Source organism: Stegostoma tigrinum, unplaced genomic scaffold (assembly GCF_030684315.1).
Source record: "Stegostoma tigrinum isolate sSteTig4 unplaced genomic scaffold, sSteTig4.hap1 scaffold_115, whole genome shotgun sequence".
Classification (NCBI taxonomy): Eukaryota; Metazoa; Chordata; class Chondrichthyes; order Orectolobiformes; family Stegostomatidae; genus Stegostoma; species Stegostoma tigrinum.
Window position 1 is genome coordinate 14,734 of NW_026728065.1, and position 14,565 is coordinate 29,298.

Consider the following 14,565-nt stretch of genomic DNA (forward strand, 5'->3'; position numbering starts at 1 on the left):
CTGTGAGCCGGTCAGGGCTGCGGGGACCAGTCCCTGTGAGCCGGTCAGGGCTGCGGGGACCAGTCCCTGTGAGCCAGTCAGGGCTGCGGGGACCAGTCCCTGTGAGCGGGACAGGGCTGCGGGGACCTGTCGCTGTGAGCGGGTCAGGGCTGCGGGGACCAGTCCCTGTCAGAGGGTCAGGGCTGCGGGGACCAGTCCCTGTGAGCGGGTCAGGGCTGCGGGGGACAGTCCCTGTGATCGGGTCATGGCCGCTGGAACCAGTCCCTGTGAGCCGGTCAGGGCTGCGGGGATCAGTTCCTGTGAGCGGGTCAGGGCTGCGGGAACCAGTCCCTGTGAGCGGGTCAGGGCTGCGGGGACCAGTCCCTGTCATGGGGTCAGGGCTTGCGGGGTCCAGTCCCTGTGAGCGGGTCAGGGCTGCGGGGGCAAATAGCTGTCAGGGGGTCAGGGCTGCGGGGGCCAGTCCCTGGGAGCGGGTCAGGGCTGCGGGGACCAGTCCCTGTGAGCGGGTCAGGGCTGCAGGGACCAGTCCCTGTGAGGGGGTCAGGGCTGCGGGAACCAGTCCCTGTGAGCGGGTCAGGGCTGCGGGGACCAGACCCTACCAGGGGGTCAGGGCTGCGGGGACCAGTCCCTGTGAGCGGGTCAGGGCTGCGGGGGCCAGTCCCTGTGAGCGGGTCAGGGCTGCGGGGGACAGTCCCTTCAGCGGGTCAGGGTTGCGGGGGATAGTCCCGGTGAGTGGGTCAGGGCAGCGGTGGCAAATAGCTGTCAGAGGGTAAGGGCTGCGGGGGCCAGTACCTGTGAGCGGGTCAGGGCCGCGGGGGCCAGTCCCTGTGGCGGGACAGGGCTGCGGGGGCCAGTCCATGTCAGCGGGACAGGGCTGCGGGGGACAGTGCCTGTGATCAAGTCATGGCTGCGGGGCCCAGTCCCTGTGAGCGGGTCAGGGCTGCGGGGACCAGTCCCTGTGAGCGGGTCAGGGCTGCGGGGACCAGTCCCTGTGAGCGGGTCAGGGCTGCGGGGACCAGTCCCTGTCAGGGGGTCAGGGCTGCGGTGACCAGTCCCTGTGAGCGGGTCAGGGCTGCGGGGGCCAGTCCCTGTGAGCGGGTCAGGGCTGCGGAGGCCAGTCCCTGTGAGTGGGTCAGGGCTGCGCGGGCCGGTGCCTGTGAGCGGGTCAGTGCTGCGGGGACCAGTCCCTGTGAGCGGGTCAGGGCTGCGGGGACCTGTCCCTGTGAGCCAGTCAGGGCTGCGGGGACCATTCCCTGTGAGCCAGTCAGGGCCGCGGGGCCCAGTCCCTGTGAGCGGGACAGGGCTGCGGCGACCTGTCGCTGTGAGCGGGTCATGGCTGCGGGGACCAGTCCCTGTCAGAGGGTCAGGGCTGCGGGGACCAGTCCCTGTGAGCGGGTCAGGGCTGCGGGGGACAGTCCCTGTGATCGGGTCATGGCCGCTGGAACCAGTCCCTGTGAGCCGGTCAGGGCTGCGGGGATCAGTTCCTGTGAGCGGGTCAGGGCTGCGGGAACCAGTCCCTGTGAGCGGGTCAGGGCTGCGGGGACCAGTCCCTGTCAGGGGGTCAGGGCTTGCGGGGTCCAGTCCCTGTGAGCGGGTCAGGGCTGCGGGGGCAAATAGCTGTCAGGGGGTCAGGGCTGCGGGGGCCAGTCCCTGGGAGCGGGTCAGGGCTGCGGGGACCAGTCCCTGTGAGCGGGTCAGGGCTGCAGGGACCAGTCCCTGTGAGGGGGTCAGGGCTGCGGGAACCAGTCCCTGTGAGCGGGTCAGGGCTGCGGGGACCAGTCCCTGTCAGGGGGTCAGGGCTTGCGGGGTCCAGTCCCTGTGAGCGGGTCAGGGCTGCGGGGGCAAATAGCTGTCAGGGGGTCAGGGCTGCGGGGGCCAGTCCCTGGGAGCGGGTCAGGGCTGCGGGGACCAGTCCCTGTGAGCGGGTCAGGGCTGCAGGGACCAGTCCCTGTGAGGGGGTCAGGGCTGCGGGGACCAGTCCCTGTGAGCGGGTCAGGGCTGCGGGGGCAAGTCCCTGGGAGCGGGTCTGGGCTGCGGGGGCCAGTCCCTGTGAGCGGGTCAGGGCGGCGGGGACCAGTCACTGTGAGCCGGTCAGGGCTGCGGGGACAAGTCCCTGTGAGCGGGTCAGGGCGGCGGGGGACAGTCCCTGTTAGCGGGTCAGGGCTGCGGTGGCAAATCGCTGTCAGGGGGTCAGAGCTGCGGGGACCAGTCCCTGTGAGCGGGTCAGGGCTGCGGGGACCAGTCCCTGTGAGCCGGTCAGGGCTGCGGGGACCAGTCCCTGTGAGCCGGTCAGGGCTGCGGGGACCAGTCCCTGTGAGCCAGTCAGGGCTGCGGGGACCAGTCCCTGTGAGCGGGACAGGGCTGCGGGGACCTGTCGCTGTGAGCGGGTCAGGGCTGCGGGGACCTGTCGCTGTGAGCGGGTCAGGGCTGCGGGGACCAGTCCCTGTCAGAGGGTCAGGGCTGCGGGGACCAGTCCCTGTGAGCGGGTCAGGGCTGCGGGGGACAGTCCCTGTGATCGGGTCATGGCCGCTGGAACCAGTCCCTGTGAGCCGGTCAGGGCTGCGGGGATCAGTTCCTGTGAGCGGGTCAGGGCTGCGGGAACCAGTCCCTGTGAGCGGGTCAGGGCTGCGGGGACCAGTCCCTGTCAGGGGGTCAGGGCTTGCGGGGTCCAGTCCCTGTGAGCGGGTCAGGGCTGCGGGGGCAAATAGCTGTCAGGGGGTCAGGGCTGCGGGGGCCAGTCCCTGGGAGCGGGTCAGGGCTGCGGGGACCAGTCCCTGTGAGCGGGTCAGGGCTGCAGGGACCAGTCCCTGTGAGGGGGTCAGGGCTGCGGGAACCAGTCCCTGTGAGCGGGTCAGGGCTGCGGGGACCAGTCCCTGTCAGGGGGTCAGGGCTTGCGGGGTCCAGTCCCTGTGAGCGGGTCAGGGCTGCGGGGGCAAATAGCTGTCAGGGGGTCAGGGCTGCGGGGGCCAGTCCCTGGGAGCAGGTCAGGGCTGCGGGGACCTGTCCCTGTGAGCGGGTCAGGGCTGCAGGGACCAGTCCCTGTGAGGGGGTCAGGGCTGCGGGGACCAGTCCCTGTGAGCGGGTCAGGGCTGCGGGGGCAAGTCCCTGGGAGCGGGTCAGGGCTGCGGGGGCCAGTCCCTGTGAGCGGGTCAGGGCGGCGGGGACCAGTCACTGTGAGCCGGTCAGGGCTGCGGGGACAAGTCCCTGTGAGCGGGTCAGGGCGGCGGGGGACAGTCCCTGTTAGCGGGTCAGGGCTGCGGTGGCAAATCGCTGTCAGGGGGTCAGAGCTGCGGGGACCAGTCCCTGTGAGCGGGTCAGGGCTGCGGGGACCAGTCCCTGTGAGCCGGTCAGGGCTGCGGGGACCAGTCCCTGTGAGCCGGTCAGGGCTGCGGGGACCAGTCCCTGTGAGCCAGTCAGGGCTGCGGGGACCAGTCCCTGTGAGCGGGACAGGGCTGCGGGGACCTGTCGCTGTGAGCGGGTCAGGGCTGCGGGGACCAGTCCCTGTCAGAGGGTCAGGGCTGCGGGGACCAGTCCCTGTGAGCGGGTCAGGGCTGCGGGGGACAGTCCCTGTGATCGGGTCATGGCTGCGGGGGCCAGTCCCTGTGAGCGGGCCAGGGCTGCGGGGGCCAGTCCCTGTGAGCGGGCCAGGGCTGCGGGGGCCAGTCCCTGTGAGCGGGCCAGGGCTGCGGGGGCCAGTCCCTGTGAGCGGGCCAGGGCTGCGGGGGCCAGTCCCTGTGAGCGGGCCAGGGCTGCGGGGGCCAGTCCCTGTGAGCGGGTCAGGGCTGCGGGGGCCAGTCCCAGTGGCGGGAGAGGGCTGCGGGGGCCAGTCCATGGCAGCGGGACAGCGCTGCGGGTGACAGTGCCTGTGATCGTGTCATGGCTGCGGGGGCCAGTCCCTGTGAGCGGGTGAGGGCTGCGGTGGCAAATAGCTGTCAGGGGGTCAGGGCTGCGGGGGCCAGTCCATGTCAGCGGGACAGGGCTGCGGGGGACAGTGCCTGTGATCGTGTCATGGCTGCAGGGGCCAGTCCCTGTGAGCGGGTGAGGGCTGCGGTGGCAAATAGCTGTCAGGGGGTCAGGGCTGCGGGGGCCAGTCCCTGTGAGCGGGTCAGGGCTGCGGGGACAAGTCCCTGTGAGCGGGTCAGGGCTGCGGCGACCAGTCCCTGTGAGCGGGTCAGGGCTGCGGGGACCAGTCCCTGTCAGGGGGTCAGGGCTGCGGAGACCAGTCCCTGTGAGCGGGTCAGGGCTGCGGGGGCCAGTCCCTGTGAGCGGGTCATGGCTGCGGGGGCCAGTCGCTGTGAGCGGGTCAGGGCTGCGGGGGACAGTGCCTGTGATCGTGTCATGGCTGCAGGGGCCAGTCCCTGTGAGCGGGTGAGGGCTGCGGTGGCAAATAGCTGTCAGGGGGTCAGGGCAGCGGGGGCCAGTCCCTGTGAGCGGGTCAGGGTTGCGGGGACCAGTCCCTATGAGCGGGTCAGTGCTGCGGGGACCAGTCCCTCTGAGCGGTTCAGGGCTGCGGGGCCCAGTCCCTGTGAGCGGGTCAGGGCTGCGGGGACCAGTCCCTGTGAGCGGGTCAGGGCTGCGGGGACCAGTCCCTGTGAGCGGGTCAGGGCTGCGGGGACCAGTCCCTGTCAGGGGGTCAGGGCTGCGGTGACCAGTCCCTGTGAGCGGGTCAGGGCTGCGGGGGCCAGTCCCTGTGAGCGGGTCAGGGCTGCGGAGGCCAGTCCCTGTGAGCGGGTCAGGGCTGCGCGGGCCGGTGCCTGTGAGCGGGTCAGTGCTGCGGGGACCAGTCCCTGTGAGCGGGTCAGGGCTGCGGGGACCTGTCCCTGTGAGCCAGTCAGGGCTGCGGGGACCATTCCCTGTGAGCCAGTCAGGGCCGCGGGGCCCAGTCCCTGTGAGCGGGACAGGGCTGCGGCGACCTGTCGCTGTGAGCGGGTCATGGCTGCGGGGACCAGTCCCTGTCAGAGGGTCAGGGCTGCGGGGGCCAGTCCCTGTGAGCGGGCCAGGGCTGCGGGGGCCAGTCCCTGTGGCGGGACAGGGCTGCGGGGGCCAGTCCATGTCAGCGGGTGAGGGCTGCGGTGGCAAATAGCTGTCAGGGGGTCAGGGCTGCGGGGGCCAGTCCCTGTGAGCGGGTCAGGGCTGCGGGGACCAGTCGCTGTGAGCGGGTCAGGGCTGCGGGGACCAGTCCCTGTGAGCGGGTCAGGGCTGCGGGGACCAGTCCCTGTGAGCCAGTCAGGGCTGCGGGGACCAGTCCCTGTGAGCCGGTCATGGCTGCGGGGACCAGTCCCTGTGAGCGGGTCAGGGCAGCGGGGACCAGTCCCTGTGAGCGGGTCAGGGCAGCGGGGACCAGACCCTACCAGGGGGTCAGGGCTGCGGGGACCAGTCCCTGTGAGCGGGTCAGGGCTGCGGGGGCCAGTCCCTGTGAGCGGGTCAGGGCTGCGGGGGACAGTCCCTTCAGCGGGTCAGGGTTGCGGGGGATAGTCCCGGTGAGTGGGTCAGGGCAGCGGTGGCAAATAGCTGTCAGAGGGTCAGGGCTGCGGGGGCCAGTACCTGTGAGCGGGTCAGGGCTGCGGGGGCCAGTCCCTGTGGCGGGACAGGGCTGCGGGGGCCAGTCCATGTCAGCGGGACAGGGCTGCGGGGGACAGTGCCTGTGATCAAGTCATGGCTGCGGGGCCCAGTCCCTGTGAGCGGGTCAGGGCTGCGGGGACCAGTCCCTGTGAGCGGGTCAGGGCTGCGGGGACCAGTCCCTGTGAGCGGGTCAGGGCTGCGGGGACCAGTCCCTGTCAGGGGGTCAGGGCTGCGGTGACCAGTCCCTGTGAGCGGGTCAGGGCTGCGGGGGCCAGTCCCTGTGAGCGGGTCAGGGCTGCGGAGGCCAGTCCCTGTGAGTGGGTCAGGGCTGCGCGGGCCGGTGCCTGTGAGCGGGTCAGTGCTGCGGGGACCAGTCCCTGTGAGCGGGTCAGGGCTGCGGGGACCTGTCCCTGTGAGCCAGTCAGGGCTGCGGGGACCATTCCCTGTGAGCCAGTCAGGGCCGCGGGGCCCAGTCCCTGTGAGCGGGACAGGGCTGCGGCGACCTGTCGCTGTGAGCGGGTCATGGCTGCGGGGACCAGTCCCTGTCAGAGGGTCAGGGCTGCGGGGGCCAGTCCCTGTGAGCGGGCCAGGGCTGCGGGGGCCAGTCCCTGTGGCGGGACAGGGCTGCGGGGGCCAGTCCATGTCAGCGGGTGAGGGCTGCGGTGGCAAATAGCTGACAGGGGGTCAGGGCTGCGGGGGCCAGTCCCTGTGAGCGGGTCAGGGCTGCGGGGACCAGTCGCTGTGAGCGGGTCAGGGCTGCGGGGACCAGTCCCTGTGAGCGGGTCAGGGCTGCGGGGACCAGTCCCTGTGAGCCAGTCAGGGCTGCGGGGACCAGTCCCTGTGAGCCGGTCAGGGCTGCGGGGACCAGTCCCTGTGAGCGGGTCAGGGCAGCGGGGACCAGTCCCTGTGAGCGGGTCAGGGCAGCGGGGACCAGACCCTACCAGGGGGTCAGGGCTGCGGGGACCAGTCCCTGTGAGCGGGTCACGGCTGCGGGGGCCAGTCCCTGTGAGCGGGTCAGGGCTGCGGGGGACAGTCCCTTCAGCGGGTCAGGGTTGCGGGGGATAGTCCCGGTGAGTGGGTCAGGGCAGCGGTGGCAAATAGCTGTCAGAGGGTCAGGGCTGCGGGGGCCAGTACCTGTGAGCGGGTCAGGGCTGCGGGGGCCAGTCCATGTCAGCGGGACAGGGCTGCGGGGGACAGTGCCTGTGATCAAGTCATGGCTGCGGGGGCCAGTCCCTGTGAGCGGGTCAGGGCTGCGGTGGCAAATAGCTGTCAGGGGGTCAGGGCAGCGGGGGCCAGTCCCTGTGAGCGGGTCAGGGCTGCGGGTACCAGTCCCTGTGAGCCGGTCAGGGCTGCGGGGACCAGTCCCTGTGAGCCGGTCAGGGCTGCGGGGACCTGTCCCTGTGAGCGGGTCAGGGCTGCGGGGACCAGTCCCTGCCAGGGGATCAGGGCTGCGGGGACCAGTCCCTGTGAGCGGGTCAGGGCTGCGGGGACCAGTCCCTGCCAGGGGATCAGGGCTGCGGGGACCAGTCCCTGTGAGCGGGTCAGGGCTGCGGGGGCCAGTCCCTGTGAGCGGGTCAGGGCTGCGGGGGACAGTCCCTGTCAGCGGGTCAGGGCTGCGGGAAGCAGTCCCTGTGAGCGGGTCAGGGCTGCGGGGACCAGTCCCTGTCAGGGGGTCAGGGCTTGCGGGGTCCAGTCCCTGTGAGCGGGTCAGGGCTGCGGGGGCAAATAGCTGTCAGGGGGTCAGGGCTGCGGGGGCCAGTCCCTGGGAGCGGGTCAGGGCTGCGGGGACCAGTCCCTGTGAGCGGGTCAGGGCTGCAGGGACCAGTCCCTGTGAGCGGGTCAGGGCTGCGGGGACCAGTCCATGGCAGCGGGACAGGGCTGCGGGTGACAGTGCCTGTGATCGTGTCATGGCTGCGGGGGCCAGTCCCTGTGAGCGGGTGAGGGCTGCGGTGGCAAATAGCTGTCAGGGGGTCAGGGCTGCGGGGGCCAGTCCATGTCAGCGGGACAGGGCTGCGGGGGACAGTGCCTGTGATCGTGTCATGGCTGCAGGGGCCAGTCCCTGTGAGCGGGTGAGGGCTGCGGTGGCAACTAGCTGTCAGGGGGTCAGGGCTGCGGGGGCCAGTCCCTGTGAGCGGGTCAGGGCTGCGGGGACAAGTCCCTGTGAGCGGGTCAGGGCTGCGGGGACCAGTCCCTGTGAGCGGGTCAGGGCTGCGGGGACCAGTCCCTGTCAGGGGGTAAGGGCTGCGGAGACCAGTCCCTGTGAGCGGGTCAGGGCTGCGGGGGCCAGTCCCTGTGAGCGGGTCATGGATGCGGGGGCCAGTCGCTGTGTGCGGGTCAGGGCTGCGGGGGACAGTCCCTGTTAGCGGGTCAGGGCTGCGGTGGGAAATAGCTGTCAGAGGGTCAGGGCTGCGGGGGCCAGTCCATGTCAGCGGGACAGGGCTGCGGGGGACAGTGCCTGTGATCGTGTCATGGCTGCAGGGGCCAGTCCCTGTGAGCGGGTGAGGGCTGCAGTGGCAAATAGCTGTCAGGGGGTCAGGGCTGCGTGGGCCAGTCCCTGTGAGCGGGTCAGGGCTGCGGGAACCAGTCCCTGTGAGCGGGTCAGTGCTGCGGGGACCAGTCCCTGTGAGCGGTTCAGGGCTGCGGGGCCCAGTCCCTGTGAGCGGGTCAGGGCTGCGGGGACCAGTCCCTGTGAGCGGGTCAGGGCTGCGGGGACCAGTCCCTGTGAGCGGGTCAGGGCTGCGGGGACCAGTCCCTGTCAGGGGGTCAGGGCTGCGGTGACCAGTCCCTGTGAGTGGGTCAGGGCTGCGGGGGCCAGTCCTTGTGAGCGGGTCAGGGCTGCGGAGGCCAGTCCCTGTGAGCGGGTCAGGGCTGCGGGGGCCAGTGCCTGTGAGCGGGTCAGGGCTGCGGGGACAAGTCCCTGTGAGCGGGTCAGGGCTGCGGGGACCTGTCCCTGTGAGCCAGTCAGGGCTGCGGGGAATAGTCCCTGTGAGCCGGTCAGGGCTGCGGGGACCAGTCCCTGTGAGCCAGTCAGGGCCGTGGGGACCAGTCCCTGTGAGCGGGACAGGGCTGCGGCGACCTGTCGCTGTGAGCGGGTCATGGCTGCGGGGACCAGTCCCTGTCAGAGGGTCAGGGCTGCGGGGGCCAGTCCCTGTGATCGGGTCATGGCTGCGGGGGCCAGTCCCTGTGAGCTGGTCAGGGCTGCGGGGGCCAGTGCCTGTGAGCGGGTCAGGGCTGCGGAGGCCAGTGCCTGTGAGCGGGCCAGGCCTGTGGGGGCCAGTGCCTGTGCGCGGGCCAGGGCTGTGGGGGCCAGTGCCTGTGAGCGGGTCAGGGCTGCGGGGGCCAGTCCCTGTGAGCAGGTCAGGGCTGCGGGGGACAGTCCCTGTGAGCGGGTCAGGGCTGCGGGGGACAGTCCCTGTGAGCGGGTCAGGGCTGCGGGGGACAGTCCCTGTGAGCGGGTCATGGCTGCGGGGGACAGTCCCTGTGAGCGGGTCTGGGCTGTAGGGGACAGTCCCTGTGAGCGGGTCTGGGCTGCGGGGGACAGTCTCTGTGAGCGGGTCAGGGCTGCGGGGGAAAGTCCCTGTGAGCGGGTCAGGGCTGCGGGGGCCAGTCCCTGTGAGCGGGCCAGGGCTGCGGGGGACAGTGCCTGTGATCGTGTCATGGCTGCAGGGGCCAGTCCCTGTGAGCGGGTGAGGGCTGCGGTGGCAAATAGCTGTCAGGGGGTCAGGGCTGCGGGGGCCAGTCCCTGTGAGCGGGTCAGGGCTGCGGTGGCAAATAGCTGTCAGGGGGTCAGGGCTGCGGGGGCCAGTCCATGTCAGCGGGACAGGGCTGCGGGGGACAGTGCCTGTGATCGTGTCATGGCTGCAGGGGCCAGTCCCTGTGAGCGGGTGAGGGCTGCGGTGGCAAATAGCTGTCAGGGGGTCAGGGCTGCAGAGGCCAGTCCCTGTGAGCGGGTCAGGGCTGCGGGGACAAGTCCCTGTGAGCGGGTCAGGGCTGCGGGGACCAGTCCCTGTGAGCGGGTCAGGGCTGCGGGGACCAGTCCCTGTCAGGGGGTCAGGGCTGCGGAGACCAGTCCCTGTGAGCGGGTCAGGGCTGCGGGGGCCAGTCCCTGTAAGCGGGTCATGGCTGCGGGGGCCAGTCGCTGTGAGCGGGTCAGGGCTGCGGGGGACAGTCCCTGTTAGCGGGTCAGGGCTGCGGTGGGAAATAGCTGTCAGAGGGTCAGGGCTGCGGGGGCCAGTCCATGTCAGCGGGACAGGGCTGCGGGGGACAGTGCCTGTGATCGTGTCATGGCTGCAGGGGCCAGTCCCTGTGAGCGGGTGAGGGCTGCGGTGGCAAATAGCTGTCAGGGGGTCAGGGCAGCGGGGGCCAGTCCCTGTGAGCGGGTCAGGGTTGCGGGGACCAGTCCCTATGAGCGGGTCAGTGCTGCGGGGACCAGTCCCTCTGAGCGGTTCAGGGCTGCGGGGCCCAGTCCCTGTGAGCGGGTCAGGGCTGCGGGGACCAGTCCCTGTGAGCGGGTCAGGGCTGCGGGGACCAGTCCCTGTGAGCGGGTCAGGGCTGCGGGGACCAGTCCCTGTCAGGGGGTCAGGGCTGCGGTGACCAGTCCCTGTGAGCGGGTCAGGGCTGCGGGGGCCAGTCCCTGTGAGCGGGTCAGGGCTGCGGAGGCCAGTCCCTGTGAGCGGGTCAGGGCTGCGCGGGCCGGTGCCTGTGAGCGGGTCAGTGCTGCGGGGACCAGTCCCTGTGAGCGGGTCAGGGCTGCGGGGACCTGTCCTGGTGAGCCAGTCAGGGCTGCGGGGACCATTCCCTGTGAGCCAGTCAGGGCCGCGGGGCCCAGTCCCTGTGAGCGGGACAGGGCTGCGGCGACCTGTCGCTGTGAGCGGGTCATGGCTGCGGGGGCCAGTCCCTGTCAGAGGGTCAGGGCTGCGGGGGCCAGTCCCTGTGAGCGGGCCAGGGCTGCGGGGGCCAGTCCCTGTGGCGGGACAGGGCTGCGGGGGCCAGTCCATGTCAGCGGGTGAGGGCTGCGGTGGCAAATAGCTGTCAGGGGGTCAGGGCTGCGGGGGCCAGTCCCTGTGAGCGGGTCAGGGCTGCGGGGACCAGTCGCTGTGAGCGGGTCAGGGCTGCGGGGACCAGTCCCTGTGAGCGGGTCAGGGCTGCGGGGACCAGTCCCTGTGAGCCGGTCAGGGCTGCGGGGACCAGTCCCTGTGAGCCGGTCAGGGCTGCGGGGACCTGTCCCTGTGAGCGGGTCAGGGCTGCGGGGACCAGTCCCTGCCAGGGGATCAGGGCTGCGGGGACCAGTCCCTGTGAGCGGGTCAGGGCTGCGGGGACCAGTCCCTGCCAGGGGATCAGGGCTGCGGGGACCGGTCCCTGTGAGCGGGTCAGGGCTGCGGGGGCCAGTCCCTGTGAGCGGGTCAGGGCTGCGGGGGACAGTCCCTGTCAGCGGGTCAGGGCTGCGGGAAGCAGTCCCTGTGAGCGGGTCAGGGCTGCGCGGACCAGTCCCTGTCAGGGGGTCAGGGCTTGCGGGGTCCAGTCCCTGTGAGCGGGTCAGGGCTGCGGGGGCAAATAGCTGTCAGGGGGTCAGGGCTGCGGGGGCCAGTCCCTGGGAGCGGGTCAGGGCTGCGGGGACCAGTCCCTGTGAGCGGGTCAGGGCTGCAGGGACCAGTCCCTGTGAGCGGGTCAGGGCTGCGGGGACCAGTCCATGGCAGCGGGACAGGGCTGCGGGTGACAGTGCCTGTGATCGTGTCATGGCTGCGGGGGCCAGTCCCTGTGAGCGGGTGAGGGCTGCGGTGGCAAATAGCTGTCAGGGGGTCAGGGCTGCGGGGGGCAGTCCATGTCAGCGGGACAGGGCTGCGGGGGACAGTGCCTGTGATCGTGTCATGGCTGCAGGGGCCAGTCCCTGTGAGCGGGTGAGGGCTGCGGTGGCAAATAGCTGTCAGGGGGTCAGGGCTGCGGGGGCCAGTCCCTGTAAGCGGGTCAGGGCTGCGGGGACAAGTCCCTGTGAGCGGGTCAGGGCTGCGGGGACCAGTCCCTGTGAGCGGGTCAGGGCTGCGGGGACCAGTCCCTGTCAGGGGGTCAGGGCTGCGGAGACCAGTCCCTGTGAGCGGGTCAGGGCTGCGGGGGCCAGTCCCTGTGAGCGGGTCATGGCTGCGGGGGCCAGTCGCTGTGAGCGGGTCAGGGCTGCGGGGGACAGTCCCTGTTAGCGGGTCAGGGCTGCGGTGGGAAATAGCTGTCAGAGGGTCAGGGCTGCGGGGGCCAGTCCATTTCAGCGGGACAGGGCTGCGGGGGACAGTGCCTGTGATCGTGTCATGGCTGCAGGGGCCAGTCCCTGTGAGCGGGTGAGGGCTGCAGTGGCAAATAGCTGTCAGGGGGTCAGGGCTGCGTGGGCCAGTCCCTGTGAGCGGGTCATGGCTGCGGGGGCCAGTGCCTGTGAGTGGGTCAGGGCTGCGGGGGCCAGTCCCTGTGAGCAGGTCAGGGCTGCGGGGGACAGTCCCTGTGAGCGGGTCAGGGCTGCGGGGGCAAATAGCTGTCAGGGTGTCAGGGCTGCGGGTCCAGTCCCTGGGAGCGGGTCAGGGCTGCGGGGACCAGTCCCTGTGAGCGGTTCAGGGCTGCGGGGCCCAGTCCCTGTGAGCGGGTCAGGGCTGCGGGGACAAGTCCCTGTGAGCGGGTCAGGGCTGCGGGGACCAGTCCCTGTGAGCGGGTCAGGGCTGCGGGGACCAGTCCCTGTCAGGGGGTCAGGGCTGCGGTGACCAGTCCCTGTGAGTGGGTCAGGGCTGCGGGGGCCAGTCCTTGTGAGCGGGTCAGGGCTGCGGAGGCCAGTCCCTGTGAGCGGGTCAGGGCTGCGGGGGCCAGTGCCTGTGAGCGGGTCAGGGCTGCGGGGACCAGTCCCTGTGAGCGGGTCAGGGCTGCGGGGACCTGTCCCTGTGAGCCAGTCAGGGCTGCGGGGAATAGTCCCTGTGAGCCGGTCAGGGCTGCGGGGACCAGTCCCTGTGAGCCAGTCAGGGCCGCGGGGACCAGTCCCTGTGAGCGGGACAGGGCTGCGGCGACCTGTCGCTGTGAGCGGGTCATGGCTGCGGGGACCAGTCCCTGTCAGAGGGTCAGGGCTGCGGGGGCCAGTCCCTGTGATCGGGTCATGGCTGCGGGGGCCAGTCCCTGTGAGCTGGTCAGGGCTGCGGGGCCCAGTGCCTGTGAGCGGGTCAGGGCTGCGGGGGCCAGTGCCTGTGAGCGGGCCAGGCCTGTGGGGGCCAGTGCCTGTGCGCGGGCCAGGGCTGTGGGGGCCAGTGCCTGTGAGCGGGTCAGGGCTGCGGGGGCCAGTCCCTGTGAGCAGGTCAGGGCTGCGGGGGACAGTCCCTGTGAGCGGGTCAGGGCTGCGGGGGACAGTCCCTGTGAGCGGGTCAGGGCTGCGGGGGACAGTCCCTGTGAGCGGGTCTGGGCTGTAGGGGACAGTCCCTGTGAGCGGGTCTGGGCTGCGGGGGACAGTCTCTGTGAGCGGGTCAGGGCTGCGGGGGAAAGTCCCTGTGAGCGGGTCAGGGCTGCGGGGGCCAGTCCCTGTGAGCGGGTCAGGGCTGCGGGGGACAGTCCCTGTCAGCGGGTCAGGGCTGCGGGAACCAGTCCCTGTGAGCGGGTCAGGGCTGCGGGGACCAGTCCCTGTCAGGGGGTCAGGGCTTGCGGGGTCCAGTCCCTGTGAGCGGGTCAGGGCTGCGGGGGCAAATAGCTGTCAGGGTGTCAGGGCTGCGGGGGCCAGTCCCTGGGAGCGGGTCAGGGCTGCGGGGACCAGTCCCTGTGAGCGGGTCAGGGCTGCGGGGACCAGTCCCTGTCAGGGGGTCAGGGCTTGCGGGGTCCAGTCCCTGTGAGCGGGTCAGGGATGCGGGGGCAAATAGCTGTCAGGGTGTCAGGGCTGCGGGGGCCAGTCCCTGGGAGCGGGTCAGGGCTGCGGGGACCAGTCCCTGTGAGCGGGTCAGGGCTGCAGGGACCAGTCCCTGTGAGCGGGTCAGGGCTGCGGGGACCAGTCCATGGCAGCGGGACAGGGCTGCGGGTGACAGTGCCTGTGATCGTGTCATGGCTGCGGGGGCCAGTCCCTGTGAGCGGGTGAGGGCTGCGGTGGCAAATAGCTGTCAGGGGGTCAGGGCTGCGGGGGCCAGTCCATGTCAGCGGGACAGGGCTGCGGGGGACAGTGCCTGTGATCGTGTCATGGCTGCAGGGGCCAGTCCCTGTGAGCGGGTGAGGGCTGCGGTGGCAAATAGCTGTCAGGGGGTCAGGGCTGCGGGGGCCAGTCCCTGTGAGCGGGTCAGGGCTGCGGGGACAAGTCCCTGTGAGCGGGTCAGGGCTGCGGGGACCAGTCCCTGTGAGCGGGTCAGGGCTGCGGGGACCAGTCCCTGTCAGGGGGTCAGGGCTGCGGAGACCAGTCCCTGTGAGCGGGTCAGGGCTGCGGGGGCCAGTCCCTGTGAGCGGGTCATGGCTGCGGGGGCCATTCGCTGTGAGCGGGTCAGGGCTGCGGGGGACAGTCACTGTTAGCGGGTCAGGGCTGCGGTGGGAAATAGCTGTCAGAGGGTCAGGGCTGCGGGGGCCAGTCCATGTCAGCGGGACAGGGCTGCGGGGGACAGTGCCTGTGATCGTGTCATGGCTGCAGGGGCCAGTCCCTGTGAGCGGGTGAGGGCTGCAGTGGCAAATAGCTGTCAGGGGGTCAGGGCTGCGTGGGCCAGTCCCTGTGAGCGGGTCAGGGCTGCGGGGACCAGTCCCTGTGAGCGGGTCAGTGCTGCGGGGACCAGTCCCTGTGAGCGGTTCTGGGCTGCGGGGCCCAGTCCCTGTGAGCGGGTCAGGGCTGCGGGGACCAGTCCCTGTGAGCGGGTCAGGGCTGCGAGGACCAGTCCCTGTGAGCGGGTCAGGGCTGCGGGGACCAGTCCCTGTCAGGGGGTCAGGGCTGCGGTGACCAGTCCCTGTGAGTGGGTCAGGGCTGCGGGGGCCAGTCCTTGTGAGAGGGGCAGGGCTGCGGAGGCCAGTCCCTGTGAGCGGGTC